The sequence below is a fragment of the Silene latifolia genome, chromosome 11 (assembly GCF_048544455.1).
Source record: "Silene latifolia isolate original U9 population chromosome 11, ASM4854445v1, whole genome shotgun sequence".
NCBI lineage: Eukaryota > Viridiplantae > Streptophyta > Magnoliopsida > Caryophyllales > Caryophyllaceae > Silene > Silene latifolia.
This window is the reverse complement of record NC_133536.1, coordinates 18708450-18728832: the sequence shown is the minus strand read 5'-3', so window position 1 is coordinate 18728832 and position 20383 is coordinate 18708450. Positions and strand designations below refer to the sequence as shown.

Genomic DNA, 20383 nt, shown 5'->3' with positions numbered 1-20383 from the left:
ACCTGGTGTAGGGACGCTAGCACCGATACAGACATGAGACAGACACGTAAGAATGTCAATAGATGGATTTTAGTGGTTTCACCCTAGACCCATTTCAGTTAGGGGGGGGTGCGAGTAATTGTTTGATGGGCAGATGAGAGATGCGGATACAAAGTGTCAGCACCCGCGGCACGGAAGTAGGTTTGAGAAGTACTACTTGCGCGGATCTTGAGGCGGGTGTGGGTATGCATTTTTTTTGTATGGTGGAATAACAAAGATTGTCAGATTAGACTTTTGATTGTATATTTTGGTTCTAATGAAAATTGCGTGTACTTGTTTGTTTTGAGGTAAAAAGACAATACCAAATTAAAACGTAATATCTATATCGAAAATATTCCAATTAAAATTGTTTTTCCTTTGTCTTTGTGGAAGGGTAGCTCATCCCACGACTAAGGGTGGCAGTTAGGTCTCGGGCTACCAGGGTTCCTAGCACGACTCAAACACATGTTGGATTGATTCTAAACCGCGGCCCACGCTTGGTTGTCTTTTTAAGGGAATAAAAACAAGGATCGGGCATGATAACCAAGTTGACTGTCCGATAGGCACGCAATCTGTTTGGCCTTGTCGATTTTTTGTTACTTTATGTGTGATAGGTGCTACTCAGTGTGAGACTGTTTGAAAAGTAAAATATAAATCTTACTGGACGTATGAGTTAATCTAATAATATGTACAAATAGTATAGAAGGATGAAACTATTAGTCATAATAGAAATTCAACCTATCGAGTGTAATGTATAATTATAATTAATTTATGTTTTTAAACCGTTGGAATGTTGGATACTTGGATTTAATTTGTAACTCGTCAAAACACGTACAAGTGTACAATACTAGCTACCCGATTACTAATAAAACCCCTCTTATGTCATGTATTCAATTCTCCCTCCTACAATTTTCTGGCCATCACAACTCAGTAACTCTCTCTAGAGGGATTGACTACATGCTCGTAACTAACACACACCTTAGTGAAAACGGAAACACACATTTCATGTACCTCATAGTCATTCATCACACTTTAGTGAAAACGAAAACATACATTTCATGTATCTCATTTCTCCAATACATATTGGTTTTTGTATCCTTTGCCATACTTTGATTCCCTAATGTTTTTCAATCCAAGTTGAATGAGTTATGGGTGATGATGCACTGCGAGTTACGGACAGTTAGCGTGCACGGTTTACGGAAAACACAGCAATAGGGATAGGGGCGAGTGAGATAAAGCCATAAAGGACACATAATACTCGTACTAGTCCCACACCGATAAACAAGCATAAACCAAGGTAAGAGCTCAGTATAACTAAGTATTCCTCTACACTTCACAACTCACGCAGCCATGCAATGAGCACATAGCGAACTATTCTTTCGCCTTTTACTAAAGAATACCGTGTGCTCGTTACTTATAAGTGGCATACATTAATTTTTGGAGGGAGCTTCTTCATTGGGGCTTCCGGCAATTCAAGTTTAATGTTAGTATGTTACTGACTAGTTTGAATACCCGTGCATTGCAACGAGGCAATTAACTTAGTAAAAAGAATTTGGTTATAAGGTCTTAATATATACTTCCTCCATTCAACTCCACTCTACCAATTTCTATTTTTTACACTATTCACAAATGCACATTCAATCTCGATTTTCTCTCAATACATAAGTGAAAATATATTCATGTGGGATCTTGTTTGATCCGTCTTTACGAGTACATTAAAAATATTTAACTTTCATAATTTTTGCAAATATGTAGCTAACGATATTTACCGCGTAAAACACGCGTTGGGGAACGTGAAAAAGCAAAGTGGTAGAGTGGAGTTGAATGGAGGAAGTATGTTAGGTTGATACCTATGTTCCAACTTCCAAGGATGGCTCATATTTATATAATCATAAGACCACTACATCTTATGTTAATCTTTCGATGTGGGACAATTCTATTATTTTTATATAATCCTACATTATTTTTCAATGTGGAACATATAACATACTAAGAAGTACACAATTTTATATATGTACAAATTATATGAAATCTATACGCTAATGATATCATTTTTACCACGAATCAAATTATGTTATTTTCATAATTTTCTTAACGATATTTTTTTGCCAAATGAAATGTAAATTTTTTTATATAAAAATTAGAAACATCACAGGAATATAATATAGGAAATAAATATTATAATAATTAAAATATTCTCCACTTTATTTTTTACATCAAAAAATATTATTTATGATACTTTCCTAAATTAATTTTTAAGATCACCTCACCTTATGATAATTTTTTGATGTGGGAATATTCAACTATTTATATGTAGTATATTTACTACACCTACATTATTTTTCAATGTGGGTCAAATAACACACGAAAAAGTACACCATCTTTTTTGCACCTATTTCGATATCCAACTCGATTTAATAATGAGAAAATATTATACTATCTATTTATATTCGTACGTTTTTTTTCCATTTTTTGTCATAATTAAAATATGTAAAAATGATATGATTTAAATTACATTTTTTTTCTTAACATGACTTTTAAGATGTAATTGAAGGAGCAATTAAATGTATAAACAAATACAAAATATTTCCTTTTTCTGGTACAATTTTGATTAATGGTTAAAAATTATGATGTATTTTAGTTACTCAAATGTAATGAGGCATAATAATTACCTATATTTGAAAGTTAAAAAGATTTAATTCTACTATTTATCAAAGTAAAAAAGCTCATTATTGATTTGTTTGTGGATTCAAGATCTTCATTCAACACTTGATTGTATTATAATTCATAAATTTTCTATTTTAGTGTAGAGATTATCATTATATGACACAAACAAATTTATGTATATTTAGAACCCATTTTATTTTTTAATTATGATTTTGTCTTAAATAAAGTTATTATACTATTGATTGTCTTTAAATAAACATTATAATATCACTAACATAGTAATATATAATCACTTTTATAAATATCTACGTGATTAATATTTGTATGATATTGTTGTAACTAAGGTTTGCCGTTAATACAAACTCTTATAAGAACTCTCTAAGATAATTTTTAAGCGATTCAAAAGATTTTGGGTTGACACCCCTACGTTTCAAATATGACTCATATTTATAATCATGTGATACCTCACGTCATGATAATCTTCTAATGTGGGACAATTCAACTATTTATATGTAGTATTTTTATCATATCTACATTATTTTTTAATGTGAGACAAACAATATACTTAGAAATAAACCATCTTTTTCGCACCTAATTCGACATCTAACCCAGCTTAATAATAATAAGCAACTACTATACTATTTATTAATATTTAAAATATGTGCAAATAATAATATGATACTATCTATATTCTAATGCTAGCATTTATTTACCACGAATCTAATTATATAATTTTTCAAAAAAAAATTATGTTACTTTTTTGCTAAATGAGATATATAAGTTTTTATATAAAATTATAAACATCACTTGGACATAATATAAAAAATATATATATCATATCGTGGAGATAATGATATAAACTCCTAAGAGTTGTCCAAGATAATGCTTAAGAGACTCAGAAGGTTTTGGGTTGGTATTTAGGTTCTAAGGATGTCTTCTATTTATAGTCATATGATCACCCACCTTATGCTAAATTTTCGATGTGGGACAATTCTATTATTTATACGTAATATATTCATCACACCAACATATTTTTCAATGTGGGACAAATAACATACTTAGAAATACATCATCTTTTTCGCACATAATTCGACATCTAACCCGAGTTAATAATAATGAGCAAATACTATACTCTCTCGATTCAAGATCAAATACAACATTCCTTTTTTACACTATTCATGAACGAATATAATCTTTACGATTCCTTGCAATATGTAAGACAAAATATGTTCATGTGGGATCTTATTTGATTCACCTATAAAGTAGAATAAGAATATCAAACTTTAAATTTTTTATAATGTAAACTTAAAGATATTTACGTTGTAATTTGTGTCTTGGCAAATGTTAAATGAAAATGTTGTATTTGGTCTGGAATGGATGGAGTACTATTTATTAATATTCGTATGTTTTTTTTATAATACTTTTTTTTGGCAAATGAGATGTATAAGTTTTTATATAAAGATTATAAACATCACTTGAGTATAATACATAATATAGAAAAAATATGTATATATCATACTGTGAAGATAATGATATAAAGTCTTAAGAGCTCTCCAAAACAATACTTAAGAGACTCAAAAGATTTTTGGTTGGTATTTATAATCTTTATAATCATAGAATCACCCACCTTATGTTAATCTTTCGATGTGGGACAATTATATAATTTATACGTATTATAATCACCACACTAACATTGTTTTTCAATGTGGGGCATATAACATATTAAAATAAGTACACCATCTTTAATACTCGTATGTGCAAATCATATAAAATCTACACTCTAATGAAAACATTTCTTACCACGAATCTAATTATATTATCTTCATAATTTTTATAACAACATGTTTTTGTCAAATGAAATGTAAAGTTTTTATATAAAAATTAGAAACTTCTCATGAATATAAAATAGGAAATATAGATATTATAATAATTAAAAGATTCTCCACTTTATTTTTTATGTGGAAAATATTATTTATGAAACTTTCCTAAATTAATTTTTGATGATGTGGACGCCGTAGAATCGCTCGAAAAAACTCTCTTTTATATATATACTAGATTTAATACCCGTGCGATGCACGGGCCATTTGGTAGTCTTTTGTATTTATATATATATATATATAAAAACGTTACTATTTAGCTCAACTTTGAGAACAACTTAGTTTAACAAAAAAAATGTATACGCCTTTACTTGAGCCCGTGAAGATAATTGAAATTGATTTATGAGTTGTTTGGTAGATACTTCTTCTCAACCAATATAAGTCTAAAAAGTTCTCGATAATATTATACTAATATGACGATGTGGTGGAGGCGGCAGTCCCAACATTTTTAATCATAAACTCATAATAGACTATCAAGAGACAGGTTTGAAATTGTCGTATTATATATATAACCGTGACTGAAATTGGTAACTTGGTTTTTTAAAGTTCATTCTTAGCTTCATGCGTTGAGATATTTTCGCTTAGCTGTGAATAATTAGAGTGACGATGGTGTTTAAAATCAGATTAAGTAGTATATGGGTCTTGTTCTTAGTGTTGTTAACCCATATAAATTATTATCGCAGGCTAATGGATTTACAATTAAACATGTTGGTTATTAACTTATTATCAAATAAGCAATAAGCTAATGGCAATAAATTGAGCAATTGTGTATATATTAGCTAGTTATTTGATATTTTATTAATGAATTGATATTTCCGTAAAAAAAAAAGTTAAATAAAAAATTAGAACGAAACCAAGGGAAGTAAAATTTATAGCGTTGTGGCAAGTCACACGTAGAAGTAAAGAACTTCTATGAGAGGGGTAGCAATGTAGCATGATACGGAGTACTGTGTGTCTATGTTAGAGTAATACAAACGTCAAACAATTTGTTTCTATAATGCCTCCCACTTATGAGATCCTTGTTGATACAAAATTTATTTTAAGAAATAAATTTCATTAGTATGGTATACATTAAGTACTTATGTGAATTTTCGTCTCATTCATTTGTTAATAATTGGGAAAAAGGAAGTATTACTATTATCTATTATCAATTCTACTCGTATTATGGCGTATATATTTGTACTAAAGGACCAAATACATACAATATGAAATATGAATAAACGATGTAACTGACCATTTGGGGTCGCTTGGTTGCCCACTAAATTACACAGGAACTTTAATTCATGTGAATTGCAAAATGGGTAGGTTGTTTAGTTACCCCAATTCACATGAATTGGAACTTTCCATTAATTCCAATTCCTCCATAATGGAGGAAGTTGCTTACTTAGATCCCCTAGGTAAGTGGGAATGCCTACATGAATTACAATACCTACATGTAACCAAACAACATTTTCTAATTCACGTGAATTATAAAATCATGTGATATTACACTTCCTAGGCATTGTAAGTTCCCGTATGTAACCAAAAATTAGACAACAAAGTTGTAACAATCATAGTAGTAATTAAACTGATTATAAAAGTACATGCTTAAAATTCTAAAACTTTCTGTTTAAATAATGACAAAATATTGTAGAATCCTAAATTCAACCAACTTCTCTAATATATATACATATTAGATATATGTATTACTAAGAAGTGATGTCCTGATCCTATTACATTGTACACAATAGCGTAAGAGTTAGATGGAAACAATTATGCAAGAAAGAAGGAAATTGCATGTGATCTGAACTCATATACTAACACATCTATCAAATCTGATGTTGAATTTGACATCGTATAGAACATTAGTGTATATGTATGACTAACAATGCGACCATGGTGACAATTCAAGATATGCTTTAAAACAATAAAGTTAAATGCTAATCGAACATTGAAAGTATTTTTTGTTGAAAGTAAGCCTCTGGATTGGGGAAAAGAAGGTTGCCAAAGCACAAAAAGTACATAAACATAAGTATCAAAAACATAACCGCAGGAGGTTACTATTATTATGAAAAGGAAATTGAAGTCATAATAAACTCAAAGAAAAATTCAACATCTCATATAGGTGATTAAGAAAACATGTACCATAGTCCGTAGACCATGTAAAGTACTCCACAATAATGCAATTACTTCATAATCAACATAATTTACCTGCAAAAGAAAAATAAAAACATCAATGTCAATCCTACTATAGTAAAGTTTACAACAAAAAATGCAGACAATAATTAATATAAGATGCAAAAAATTTCACAAATTTAAGATTAAAATATTAACAGCCTAAAAAGAACAAAGAAGTGTTGTTAAAGAAGCATTGCGTAGGAATGACTATGACAATCATTGACTATTTATAATGGCATCAATGAATTTAATGTCTAATGGGAGTTTGTCTTAGAAGCAAACTATTAAAATCAAACTAATGGAAAAATTATAGAGTTTATGTTATACTCAACTTTGTTTTATATGTTGCGTGAGATCAATGTTATTCTATAATTTATAATTTATTTTAATGTATTTAGATAGTTTGCAAAAGCTGGATTCTCTAAAATCGCTCGAAAAAAGCTTCCTTTATTAATATAGATAGATATAGATATATAGATTTATCTATTCATGTCTTCACATCAAATACGAGTTCACTGGCTTTGGTAATAAAGTTATCATTTCATTGTCATTTTTCGTATGCAAAGGCAATTTAGCCATTTACAATAATTTGATAGACCAAATGTAAATTACTTAGCCCGGTTAATCATTTATATAGGGTTTGCTTGGTCACATTTTCGAATCCTGCCACTTCATAATTTATGTAAATCACTTTCTCCATCTGTCATGGCAAGTTACTAGATTTTGTGCCCGTGCGTTGCACGGGTTCCAAATTTGTCTTTCCTCTAATTTTTATAGACCTTTCAATATCATTTTAAATGATACGCAACAGTTGTGTTTCAATTAGTCAAATAAGGTACTTTGTACCGTTTTCCCAAATTTCCGAAATTAAATGTCAAACAATAACACATGGAATTTGCATGATTTTCTCATATATCGTAAAACTAAGACTCATGCTTGTTTACTTGCACATAGTCTTATAACTTGGACTCTATTGGTCCGACACTTAGAATTTTTTTTTTTGTTTTTTTACTATCAAATCAATTTTTAATTTCTACTTTTCCATGCCAGATAATAAAAGAGATAATAAAAGAGCCCGTAGTTAACTATTGAATTAAGAATGTCGGACCGAGGGCTAGAACTCGTAACATTCTTAACAATCCTTCCTGTCACCACCATAATCTTACATGCTGCTAACTTTGCCTTCCTCGCTCTCATAAGCCCAATACGGCTTTGATGGGGTTGGCGGACTTCTTAACCGGGCCAATTTGTAATATCCTATAATTATTATATATGATGTAATAATTAATATTCTAAGACCCTGTTCTTTTGAACTTATGAACTGAACATATAGAAGTTGAACTAAATTTATAGGAGTTTAATTTTTCTGAACTAAACTTAGGCTAAACTGAACATATAGGAGCAATTTATAGAAAAATGAGTATTAATTAAGCTTTATTTTTCTAAGTTAAAAAATGCACTTAATAGTCTATTCCACTAAATTAAATTGAAAAGGGTGAGCATCCAAATAGGTTTTTCTTAACTATACTCAATTTATCTTACTCAGTATTTCGTAATAGTCTTTGATGAATAATAAACACCACTATCAATGGTACCTATTTCCTCTATGTCTTGATTTACACTTATTTTATTTCTCTCTTATAAGATAAAATAAAGTGAAACTATTTACTGGGACCAGAGGAAGTAATAGTCTAGGAGTGTGCTCTTTTTCCTTAAATTGTGATTTTGTGTGTAATAATGTTACGAAAACAATATAAAACTATGTACCCAAACGTATAGGAAACTCATATTCTAGATGATTGAATATTTAAGAAAATATGAGTGATTTGAGAATAGTTGAAATTCTACCCAATTTTTAGATGCTATGAATTCTACCGTGATAAAAACTCTTTAGACATGTAATAAATCGTTTGTTCAGAAGAAGTGTTTCGAATTAAAATTTAAAATTTTAGTAGCTTCCTTCCTCTAAGTATTTTGTGGAAGTTATAAAAACTTTGATCTTAAACCAAAAAGAGTCCATCGTGTAGCAAGCTTCATGCAATAGTGTTAGACTTGTTAACTTTCTCTCTTTATTTATCCATTTATCATACATGTATCCGTCTTCAAATTAAAAAGGGGCAAATACACACCTACTTATATACATAGGATAATAAATATACAATAACGGTAGCAAATTTTATCTTTTCTTATATTATTTTGACCCCTAAAAGTATTTCTAACAGTATATTTTATTTACTCTGTATATATTTAACATGATAATTTTCCTAATAATTAATTAAATCGCCGTAAAATTACATTTATCTACAGGAGAACAATAGATAGACTTATATAAGAGTGGTATTATTTTATCCACCAAAATGTCTATCAAATCAAATAACAATATTATTATATAATTCAAACATGTGGATAGCGTTGAATATAAAAATTTCGAATCCCTTCAACTCTCAATCTCTAATCTTTCTCTCTTAGTTTTTTTTTTCTGTTTTCCTTCAGAATATGCTAGATAATGAGCTCTTTGTTTGTGATATGGATGGTGTATAATAAATGTTTGTTAATAATCTGTTTGCTTATTATGCTATATATATCATACTCATACGTTTTCTTAGCCAATACTAAGAGTTTATAGAGATTAAAGAAGGGTACTTCAATTAAACATGTTTATTTTACCATTTGGTTTCCAAATTTATAGAGATTAATATGGTTATTTTCGTTACTTTAAATAGGCTCCGTTATACTCCTTTCGTTCAGGTCATATGTTTACACTTCCTTTATTTCCCCCTCACAAAATAAAGGAAGAGCTGCAATGGAAAAACGAAATTTATTTCCCCCTCACAAAATAAAGGAAGAGCTGCAATGGAAAAACGAAATAAGAGGATGAGTAGAAGTGATAGTAATAATCAATGTGCTCCTCTCGAGGTTTCACATACAAAATAGAAGTATTAGTAGGATGAGTAGCAACAGATTTTAAGCATTTTAAAAAGGGTAAAAACAACTATATTTGGATCATATCCAGGAAGATTCCTCTGTAGACGTACATAAGACATGATCTTGTGCTCTCCTTCCCAGGAACATTGGCATCAGATAATATAACCTTGTAAAAATCAACCACAGACATGATTAGAGAACTACTACTCACTGACACAACTACTATGCGAATAAACACCATACAACCCGAGAATTAAAGAACTACCTTAATGGATTTTCGTTCGTTCATTAATAAGTATCACCAATGTCGTTTCATAGGAATTTATTTAATCGCAATCCAAGTGACTAACAACCAAGAGGAAGCACAATCATAGCCTATATAGTACTCCGTATATATCTCTACTCACACTAATCCCAGCGATGAGTTCATCTTCATGTGTCGAGTTAAATGAAACGCAGAGGAATCAGGTTGCTGCAGAATCGTTAAGGGAAGGGACTGCTCGTTTCACAAATGTTGGCAAAGCAAATGCAGCCTTGTGGACCTGCATTTCATGTTATGCAATTTTTGAAAAGTGAGAGGAGCAAACATAAGAAGTAGATCTAGCAATTGGGACGTAAATCTGATCTTCGTAATTAAAACTAAATTACCTCAGAATTATAAAATTTCAGTTCTCTCTGATGCTCAAGAGCTCCCTCTATCTTCTCAATTGGGTTAATCGGATTTAAAAAATCAACTGATGGTCCTTCCTTTGTACAAATCAAGAATCCAATAGCACCACTGCATAAACCGTGTGAATCAAATCAAGAAACTAACCGATTGCCATATATAGAAGCTTTCTCGGGCGAACCATATTAAATAGCCAATCTATGTAGTCAAAAACATTCTGAAACACCTCATCAGAGGTTGACGGGGACGCCTGCATGAAGAAGAGAAAGCATTCAGAAAGTACTAAGTCCAAACCACATGAGGTAAAATGCATCAAGAAAACTAATTTTTTTGCAAAAAAACAATAATAATCATAAAAAAAAAAAATTATCAAGTGCAAAAGTGGAAACCCTAAGCTGATGCATGGTGTATATATATACCATTAGTGTTTTAGTTCTTAACAAACTCAAATGGAAAATAGATTTTTGTTAGTTGTTATTAATTATAATATAATTATTATATCTTCTGCATTATCTGTTTGGCCAAATTTATATCTTTTCGTACATATTAATATTTAAACTATATAGGTGTTTTACAAAAGTTGGAGACTCTAGAATTGCCTGAAAAAAGCCTCTTTTATATATATATATATTGATTGATTTGCAGAACCAGTTGTTTCATTGAACTTGCTTTCATTAATAAGCTCGGGATTCGACCTTGATGTTATGGGCTAGTACCAACATTGAACCTAAAATTAAATTTACGTCGTTAGTGTACTCGCAATTCGACTAGTACATACAGAGTAGTTACCTAAGTCAATCTTGACCATGTTTTCAATAATCAATGAGTTTAGCCGAACCTTTTTCTTTTTTTCTTAAAATGAATGGTCTATTGAAGCCTAAAGACGGGTTCAATGGCAAATCCGTAAAATTTGAGACGGACCATCTTTGCTATAGATTTGGTTTTTAAGCTTCATAAATTTGATTATTTTTGGTAGTGTAGTAAGTTCATAATAGAGAGCAAGTGTAGAATTTAGGGGTAAATGTAGAATTTCAAAAAGGCGCGGATACAACATAACAAAAAAAACCAAATAACTAAAGGATACGACATAGAACACCCTTAAATTTATATATTGAAACCGATAGTGAGACATGATTCGCATTTTTCGACTAACATTAGAGTAACTAATCCATGTAGATCTTTGTATCCTTTGCCACAGTTCGATCTCCTGACTCCGATGACATAGAAAATGTGTTTGAACTCAACTTAAATTATGACTGATAATGCAGTTTGGGTGAATGAGATGCTTAGTTCCATGAGGAAGTATGAAACTAAAATTGTCCCACACCTACCAAGAAACATATACCAAAACAGGAGCTACATAGAAAATGGTACTCCTCTCCGGTGAACAAATCACGCAGCCATGCAGTGAGCACAAAGCGAACTATTCTTTCGCCTTTTACTAAAGAATACCGTGTGCTCGTTGCTTATAAGTGGCATACGTTTATTTTTTGAAGGAAGCTTCATGATTGAAGCTTCCAACAATTCAAGTGCAAATTCTCACTGACTTAGGAAATGACCTTATTTGCCATCAACCGTTGCTCTCCCTTGATATGATCTAATCAAAAGAGCAGAGTTTAAGGAGCCGATTTTAATGGAGAGAGGCTCCTTTGAAAGGAAGGAGCGTCAGGAAACTATTTTGACAAGTGTGTAAATGTCAGTTTAAAGAATAATATCTAGCGCCTGCTTCGATTGGTTGTCAATTTAAATTGACCGATCTGTCAGGAGATGATCCTTGCTATTATCTAGTTGTTTGGATAAATAGTAAACTCTAAGGGTGTGTTTGGATTGAGTGATTTAGAGGGAAAAGAAAGGGAGGGAGAGTAGGGGATTTAAAATCCCTTGTTTGGATAGCAAATGAGGGTGGATGGAAATGGAGGGGGAGAGATTTGGAGGGATTCAATTTCTCTCCTCCTAGCCTAATCAAAATCTCTCCACAATAGGCAAGATTTGGAGGGAAATTGTATCCAAACACCCACACTCCATTCCCCCTCCTCTTCCTTTCCCTTCCTTTCCCTTCCCTCCTTCCTCCTCCCCTCCCTTTCTCTCCTTTTTTCCTATCCAAACACTCCCTAAATGTGAGGCGACAATTAATTGTTACGATCAGGGATGAGATGCGGAGCTTTGTTATATCATATACAGATATACTCCCTGGGTCTCATTTGCAAACCTTTGGTTGGAAAAGCCATAAATCTTACAAAAAAATATGATCATGTACTCCATCCGTCTGTGTAATCAAAACGTTATCCAAATTCCTGAGATCTCTGAAAACACTCTAGCAATACACAACGTTATCCAAATTCCTGAGATCTCTGAAAACACTCTAGCAATACATCGTCACATTTGATCAATACATCAACAACTACGAACAATGAACATTGAACTAGTAATAAAGTAGAGGACGCGCGAACGCAGGCCTCCACATAATAAATTACGCCGTACACTCTCCCACATTGGGGAGAGGTTAGGCAGCGGACCTCCAAAGTGCAATGGAGTCCACCTTCCTAGGCCATAGGCTTTCCTGATTACCCATTGACCCCGCCAAGGTAAGTTAATTTGCATAAAATATTAATCTATCTTTATTTATACTACCCTCTTTGCTTACCTTTGACTCTCAATAACGATGTGGGACATGGTAGATTCTTCTTGATACCATGCACAACGTCTATGTTAAAAGAATCGTTTCATCTTTTGTAACAGTTTTAAATAACTAATGTGTAAATTGATGTTAAAATGAAAAAATCATGATTCATATTACTATATTAGTATAGTATTATACGGAGTACTATATTAGTGAAATAGTACTTTCGAAACTAAGTCGTTATATGATTACTTTCTGTGCTACTCTGAGTCATCTGCAATTGTTGGGCACAGAACAATTTCGGAGTATCGAATATGGGTATTTTGTGCAAATCTATTTTTTGGTTTAAAATGAAGAGTCAAAGTATCGTATCGGATATACAATACAACGGCTAAGTGAAGTGTCGAAATAACATCCACTACTTTTATATAGCCGCGTTACGCAATTAATTAAATTAAAGATTAATATACAGATAACTCATTTATTCACCGTTCCACACCCCCACCCCCCACAAAGTCTTTACGAACTTATTACTTCAAACTTTAATTGTTTTTTAGCACATGTGTATTTTTTCTAACCTTATTAAAGTTTATAAGTTATAAGTTATATTTTAAATTTTTTTTCCCTATCAAAACTCAATTTTTTTAGGAAAATGAGTTAGCGCCACCCGGTGGCGCCCAATCTCGGCGCCACCCTCTCACATGCAATAAGTAGGGACCCCCGATAATAATGAGGGTACCCATTAATATTAAGTGGGACCCCAATAATAAAGGGTGCATGATAGAGGGTGGCGCCGAGATTGAGCACCGGGTGGCGCCGTATCATTATCCATTTTTTTAGGTTGGCAAAACTCAAATTTAACTGAACTTATGTAATATTTTTGAGTTTTATTATAATTTTTTGAGCTTAATATTTAAAAGAGTGAATTCAAAAACTTTATAGTAAAACTCATAATTTTTAAAAAGATCAATTAATTTTTACACCCTTATAAAATTAACTTTTCTAAACTTACACCCTTATAAATTTTTTTTAATATTTTACAGCCTTATAAAACCAACTTTTCTTAACTTACACCCTTATAAAAAAAAAAAAGTTAATATTTTACACCCATATAAAACACTTCTATCAAAACTTGCCTCCTTAATATAATTTCGGTGTAAAACATGTTGAATTTACGATATTACCCCCTTTATTAACTCATATTCATACTCTTATTCTCTATCGTCTTTTGTCGACTATCTTCTCTTACGCAACACCCACTCTCAACCATTCATTTTTCCTCTAATTATTATTATTAAAGAAAAAACATTATCTAATAAGTGGGTTTTCATATTCTTTGCACTTTTTCTAATTAGATACGGTGGGTTTCTTACTTTCTCGTGTTCTTGGAGTAACAAATTAACAACACTAACCATGTCAATGATTATGGTGATTTTTTTATGTTAATTAGTAACTGCCAATTGACTAGAAACACGTTTTGCAATGATTAACTCTAATTTTATTGAGTGTGTGAAGTATAATTTAAAATTGTTGTTTCTGATATTTGATTGCAATTCTTAATGGTTGTTATTATAGGAATGGATCATTGGTCATTTGTTGCAAATCTACGTTTGTATTATGGGAGACATTTGTATACAAAGAAGGGAAAACTGAGTACCAGAGGGAGCTTTACATATGAGTGGGATTGAAGAAAGAACAAAAGAGTAAGGGCATTTTCATCACAAAATACGTATTTTGGAGGGGAAGTTAAAAATTTGACGAAATATTACATTTATTTTCACCGGAATCAGATTAGGAAGCAAGTTTTGATCAAAAGTGTTTTATAAGGGTGTAAAATATTAAAAAGAAATTATAAGGGTGTAAGTTTAGAAAAGTTGATTTTATAAGGGTGTAAAGATTAATTGGTCCTTTTTAAAACAAAACTCAAATTTATACAACTGGTGGTACTTCATCGGATATATAATCTACTTACTGTGAATTGGTATGCAAAACATACATAAGTTAAATTTAAACAACCATAAGCAAATATTTAGACTGCTAACGTACATTCATAGCTTGGTAAATAAAATAATCGTATGAAAAAAATTCTTGTAATTATTTGGATAAATAGTAAACTTTAAAAGTGAGGCGATTATTAGTTGTTACGACCTGGTATGCGAACCATTCTTGTAATTATTCGGATAAATAGTAAACTCTAAACGTGACGTGACTGTTAGTTATTGCGAACCATAGTGATAATCATATCCTCCCTCCTTTCCGAGGTGACTGTTAGTTATTGCGACCAAGTATGAGATGTGAGGCGACAATTAGTTGTTACGGAAGACGACTATTTGTTGTTTGTTAGAAGATGCGAACCATAGTGATAATCTTATCCTCCCTCCTTTCCAAAGATGCGAACCGTTATGAATTGCAAACAATTCCTATCTCACAATAAACTAGTAACATGTACAACGTAAACAACTAGTGAACATTGGACTAGTAATTAAATGGAGGCCGCGCGAACGCAGGCCACCACTTACACAAATAATGGCGTACACTCTCCCACATTGAGGAGAGGTTAGGCAGGCTGTCACATCTTGATTTATTTGAACACGGAAAGACGTGTGCCACTCGGCCAAATTCCCGTTATGGACGAGTCAGGCAACCCCTCACGAACAAGTATCACTACAGAAATAATATTGAAAGAACGATATAATACGAAACTAATAAAGTGCGGAATAATCGTATAATATCGATGAGCAAAATGTATTATTATTATTGAGAATGGGAAAATATACATATAATTACAAGTGTTTCTATACATAGATTTTGTAGAAGGAAAAAGAATTGTAGAGAAAAGAGAATGTGTAAAATGAAGGCAAATGCCTTCTTATATAGGCAAGGGGAAGTGGCGGTTGGGAGTGAAGGGGTGCGAGAGGCACCCCTTGGTGAAATGGCGGGAGGAACAAAGGGGAAAGCCCCCTTGGCACCCCTTGGGCTTGGCGGGAACAAATGGAGGGAGGAACCAAAGGTTCCTCTTCAAAATGGCGCCAAAAGGAGAGGGGGAAAGGGGGGTGTATGTGGGCTTGTGAGAGGAAAGGATAAGGATGAATGTGGGTGTAACACATCACCACCCATGTGCCTCTCATGTGCCTCCTCCTCTAGCTAGGGTGGACTAAGGGTGGACTAGGTGGTGAGCTACCCTAGTGACCCCCGAGTACTTGTGAGCTGAGTTCTACTTCCCGTGAGCTGAGTGAACTTGAGTGAGCTAGTCGTGAGCTGAGTGAGCTAGCGTTGAGCTGCGTATAGTTGCCTTGAGCTTGGATTTGTGTTTGTGTGCAGATGTTGAGCTGCCCGGGCGTTGCTAGGTGTGACGATCCGCACACTTGAACCCTTAGATTTATTTTATGCTTATGTAATTTCATTTCCCTTGTACATTTGTAGTAAGTATTTTCTTAGTAGTTTTAGAATAGGTTTCCATAAATAGGTATATCGCTATTCTGAACTAAACTTGTAAAATCAATATTTCCTGCTACCAGGATGTAACTATCATATTTCCCTCTTTAGGGAGTACTAGTGAATGAAAATCTACTTCCTACCTTGTGCCTTCGTATTGCTTGTTGTTGCTTTGTTGTGAACGACTCTTTGCCTTCACTTTACTAACAAGCCGTGTTTGTGGGATCGACACTAGGATCCCGACTCACACCCCGAGACCCGAGTAACGTGCTAGTGGGTGATCCCTCACTAGTACGAAGACCCTTGTCGCTTGCATCTTGCCCGAGAGACGGGCAAGGGTGCGCGCCACGGTCCGGCAAAAGTAGCGGACCGTGACATTTGGTATCAGAGCCCGGTCTTCGGACGGGCGTCTGCAAGCCGCATTTGTTTATCGAGATCGAGAAAATGGGCGAAAAGATCGAGGACCGAGTGGATGCCTTAGAGGACGCAATCGACGTCAAGCTTCCCAAACTCGAGGACATCGTTATGCGGATGGCTGCGAGCCTCGAGGAGTTGCAAAAGACGGTTTGTGACCTTGAGACGAAGGTGGACGGGATGGACACCCGCATCCTAGCGATCAGTGGTGCGATCCCCGACGATCGGGAGGAAGAGATCAATCATCTGCATCGAAAGGTCGAGATGTTAGAGAACACTTGCGCCACGCTCGTGAAAGCGGTGGCCAATGACGGGAAATCTGTGGGGAGCCATAAGGTGAAGGCCCCTCCACCTCGTGCCTACGATGGGGCGAGGGATTCGAAAGCGGTGGATAACTTTATCTTCGATATGGAGCAATACTTCCGAGTAAGTGGGCTCGACGAAGACGCGGAAGTTGTCACGGCAAGCATGTATCTAGTCGACGATGCCAAGATGTGGTGGAGGGCTAGATACAAGGAAATCGATGCGGGCACGATTACGGTGACATCGTGGGCCGACTTCAAGAGGATCTTGAAGGATCACTTCTACCCCGAGAACACGGAGTTTGTTGCTCGGAAGAAGTTGAAGGAAATCAAGCACACCAAGTCAATCCGAGAATATGTGAGGGAATTCTCAGCGTGCATGCTCGAGATTAGCGAAATGTCCGAGACGGATAGGACATTCGAATTCATTGACGGGTTGAAGAGGTGGGCACAACAGGAGGTCATGAGGCAGAATCCCAAAACTCTGTCTTCGGCCATATCAGCTGCGGAACGCCTGCTCGACTTTCACGGGGACCGAGAGGCACCAAGAGTGGTAGCACCAACGGGGAATACTGGTGCGTCACAGAGTGGGTACAATGGACAAAGGCCACAAAACAGCGCCATTTCAGTTGGGAACAATCGGTTCCGCTCGCAAGGAAGTCAAGCCCAATCGGCGAGCACTACAAACTCGCCCTCAAGCTCGTCTTCGAAGGTGGGAAACTCTACTGCTTCCACAACGAAGAGACCGTTCGCGTGTTTTGTGTGCAAGGGTCCTCACAAGATGGCCGATTGTCCGAACAAAGCGGAATTCAATGCCATGTTCAAGCAGATGCCGAAAGGGGCTCAAGAACGTCTTGATGGGGCGTTGGCCGACTGTCACCAAGAGTGTAACGAAGACTCGAGTGATGGTGAAGACCAACCACAGATGGGCTCACTCCAACGGATCAGCGCGATGGGGAAATACGAAGATTCCTCCGCCAAGAAATCCAACGGGCTCATGTACGTGGACTTGATGGTGAATGGGAAGCAAGCACGAGCCTTGATCGACTCGGGCGCCTCCCATAACTTTGTTACGAAAGAGGAAGCGGATCGGTTGGGGCTAGTTCTGCGGGATGCTAACAGCTGCCTGAAGCCGGTCAATGGAAAAATGAGACGCGTCCAAGGAGTGGCTAAGAAGGTCGCGGTCCAAGTGGGTGAGTGGGCGGGGGAGCTCGACTTCACCACCGTTTTTGGATGACTTCAAGTTAGTACTCGGGATGCGGTTCTTTCGAAAGCATTGGTGGTATTGAAACCGAGTGACGGATCGATGCTACTAATGGGGTCTATCGTAGTGAAGACGGTAGACAGCGACGAAGACAAGGGGCAGCATCGAATTTCGGCTATGAGGGTGATACCGACGCCGAAACAAGGGATGCGACCTTGGAGAATGCCTAAAGGTTCAGTGGAGCCGAGGGCGAACAAGACCCAGGCTAACTACGATGCTAAGTGGCCTGGGGGACGAAAGAAGAGTCTACCCCCTCACCGAGGAGTAGACAATGAGGGACGAGATGCCCAAAGAAGTAGGCCTCATACCATCAGGGGGCCGCGTCGATGTCTTCGAATCGACGTCCTGGTTTTGCGGGTCGTCGACCCGGAGATAAGGCCTCGTACCATCGGGGGCCGCGTCGATGTCTTTGAATCGACGTCCTGGTTTGCGGGTCGTCGACCTAAGAAAGAAGGCCTCGTACCATCGGGGGCCGCGCCGAAATGCCGATTCGGCGTCCTGGAGATCTCACATTCCCTTGAATGCAGTCTTGAAGTGACGAGAGACAAGATGAAGGTCCGTTGGGGCCAGTACTTGAAGGAATCCCGAGAGAGGACTTTTCAAGCAGCGGCAAAGTGGACGTTCCCGAGAGACAAGGAGCACGTGGTGAACCCTTAGATTTATTTTATGCTTATGTAATTTCATTTCCCTTGTACATTTGTAGTAAGTATTTTCTTAGTAGTTTTAGAATAGGTTTCCATAAATAGGTATATCGCTATTCTGAACTAAACTTGTAAAATCAATGTTTCCTGCTACCAGGATGTAACTATCATATTTCCCTCTTTAGGGAGTACTAGTGAATGAAAATCTACTTCCTGCCTTGTGCCTTCGTATTGCTTGTTGTTGCTTTGTTGTGAACGACTCTTTGCCTTCACTTTACTAACAAGCCGTGTTTGTGGGATCGACACTAGGATCCCGACTCACACCCCGAGACCCGAGTAACGTGCTAGTGGGTGATCCCTCACTAGTACGAAGACCCTTGTCGCTTGCATCTTGCCAGAGAGACGGACAAGGGTGCGCGCCACGGTCCGGGAAAAGTAGCGGACCGTGACACTAGGCCATGATGTTTGCTCATATAACCTCAATATGGCTTCGAAAAAAAGTGGCGGGTGACAAGGCGCACTTCCAAAGTGCAATGGATACAACCTTCCTAGGTCATAGGCCTTCTTGATTACCTATAGACCCCGCCAAGGTATGTTAATTTACCTATAACCTCCTTCGAATATTGTTTTTATAATACCTTCTTTTCTTTCACTCTCGGTGACGATGTGGGACATGATAGATTTTTCTTGATACTATCAGACTACGTTTGTGTTACAAGAATAGTTTCTCTTTTGTAACACAGTTTTGAACGGTTAATGTGTAAATTGATGATAAAACAAAGAAATCATGATTCATATTACTATATTAGTGAAATGGTAGTTACAAAACTAATTGATTAGATGGTTACTTTCTATGTTACTCTGAGTCATCTACAAATGTTGGAGCATTGGATACGGTTATTTTATGCGAGAATTTCAATTTTTGCTCTAAAACAAAATGTCAAAATGTCGTGTCAAGTTGTATCAAATACGCGAACGACATCTAAGTGAAGTATCGAAAAAACATTTGATTCGATCGTTGCCTTGTGACTGATATCTGCCATAATGAGTTTGCAAAGAGTTAGCTACTACTAGTACATAGGAGTACAAGGTAACAATTGTTATTATGGTCGATAATGAAATACCGTACTTAATAATCGAATAATCGAAACAATAGTGGCCATTTCAATTTGTCGTGACTCTTGCGATTGATAAGAGCAACGGTTCTAATTAAATGTCACAATGATTAAATTTGAAGTTCCGTAAGGGATGTTAATCAGATTTACAGAATTACGTTTCAAGTGAATTTTCCTTAATTATTTTGCAGATTTACAGAATTACCTTTCAAGTGAATTTTCCTTAATTATTTTGCAGATGTGTAATTATGCAAACAACAGTAAGATCAGATTTACAGAAT

General features: G+C 35.2%; 1 long non-coding RNA gene and 3 other non-coding genes across 4 annotated transcripts; 2 read left to right on the top strand and 2 right to left on the bottom strand.

Annotated features, from left to right (window-relative positions):
* Positions 1 to 1364: 1364 nt before the first annotated feature.
* Positions 1365 to 1482, top strand: LOC141615469 (U5 spliceosomal RNA). Its single transcript, XR_012529890.1, has one exon. It is a non-coding gene; the product is annotated as a U5 spliceosomal RNA (small nuclear RNA).
* Positions 1483 to 9602: 8120 nt separating this feature from the next.
* LOC141612756 (uncharacterized) lies at positions 9603 to 10466 on the bottom strand. Its single transcript, XR_012529189.1, has 3 exons — positions 10293 to 10466; positions 9910 to 10186; positions 9603 to 9810 (listed from the first exon to the last, which is right to left on the bottom strand). It is a non-coding gene; the product is annotated as an uncharacterized LOC141612756 (long non-coding RNA).
* Positions 10467 to 11708: 1242 nt separating this feature from the next.
* On the top strand, positions 11709 to 11828 carry LOC141616679 (U5 spliceosomal RNA). The gene has a single exon (XR_012531012.1). It is a non-coding gene; the product is annotated as a U5 spliceosomal RNA (small nuclear RNA).
* A 916-nt stretch (positions 11829 to 12744) lies between these two features.
* LOC141616474 (U1 spliceosomal RNA) lies at positions 12745 to 12904 on the bottom strand. Its single transcript, XR_012530821.1, has one exon. It is a non-coding gene; the product is annotated as a U1 spliceosomal RNA (small nuclear RNA).
* Between the last annotated feature and the right edge of the window lie 7479 nt (positions 12905 to 20383).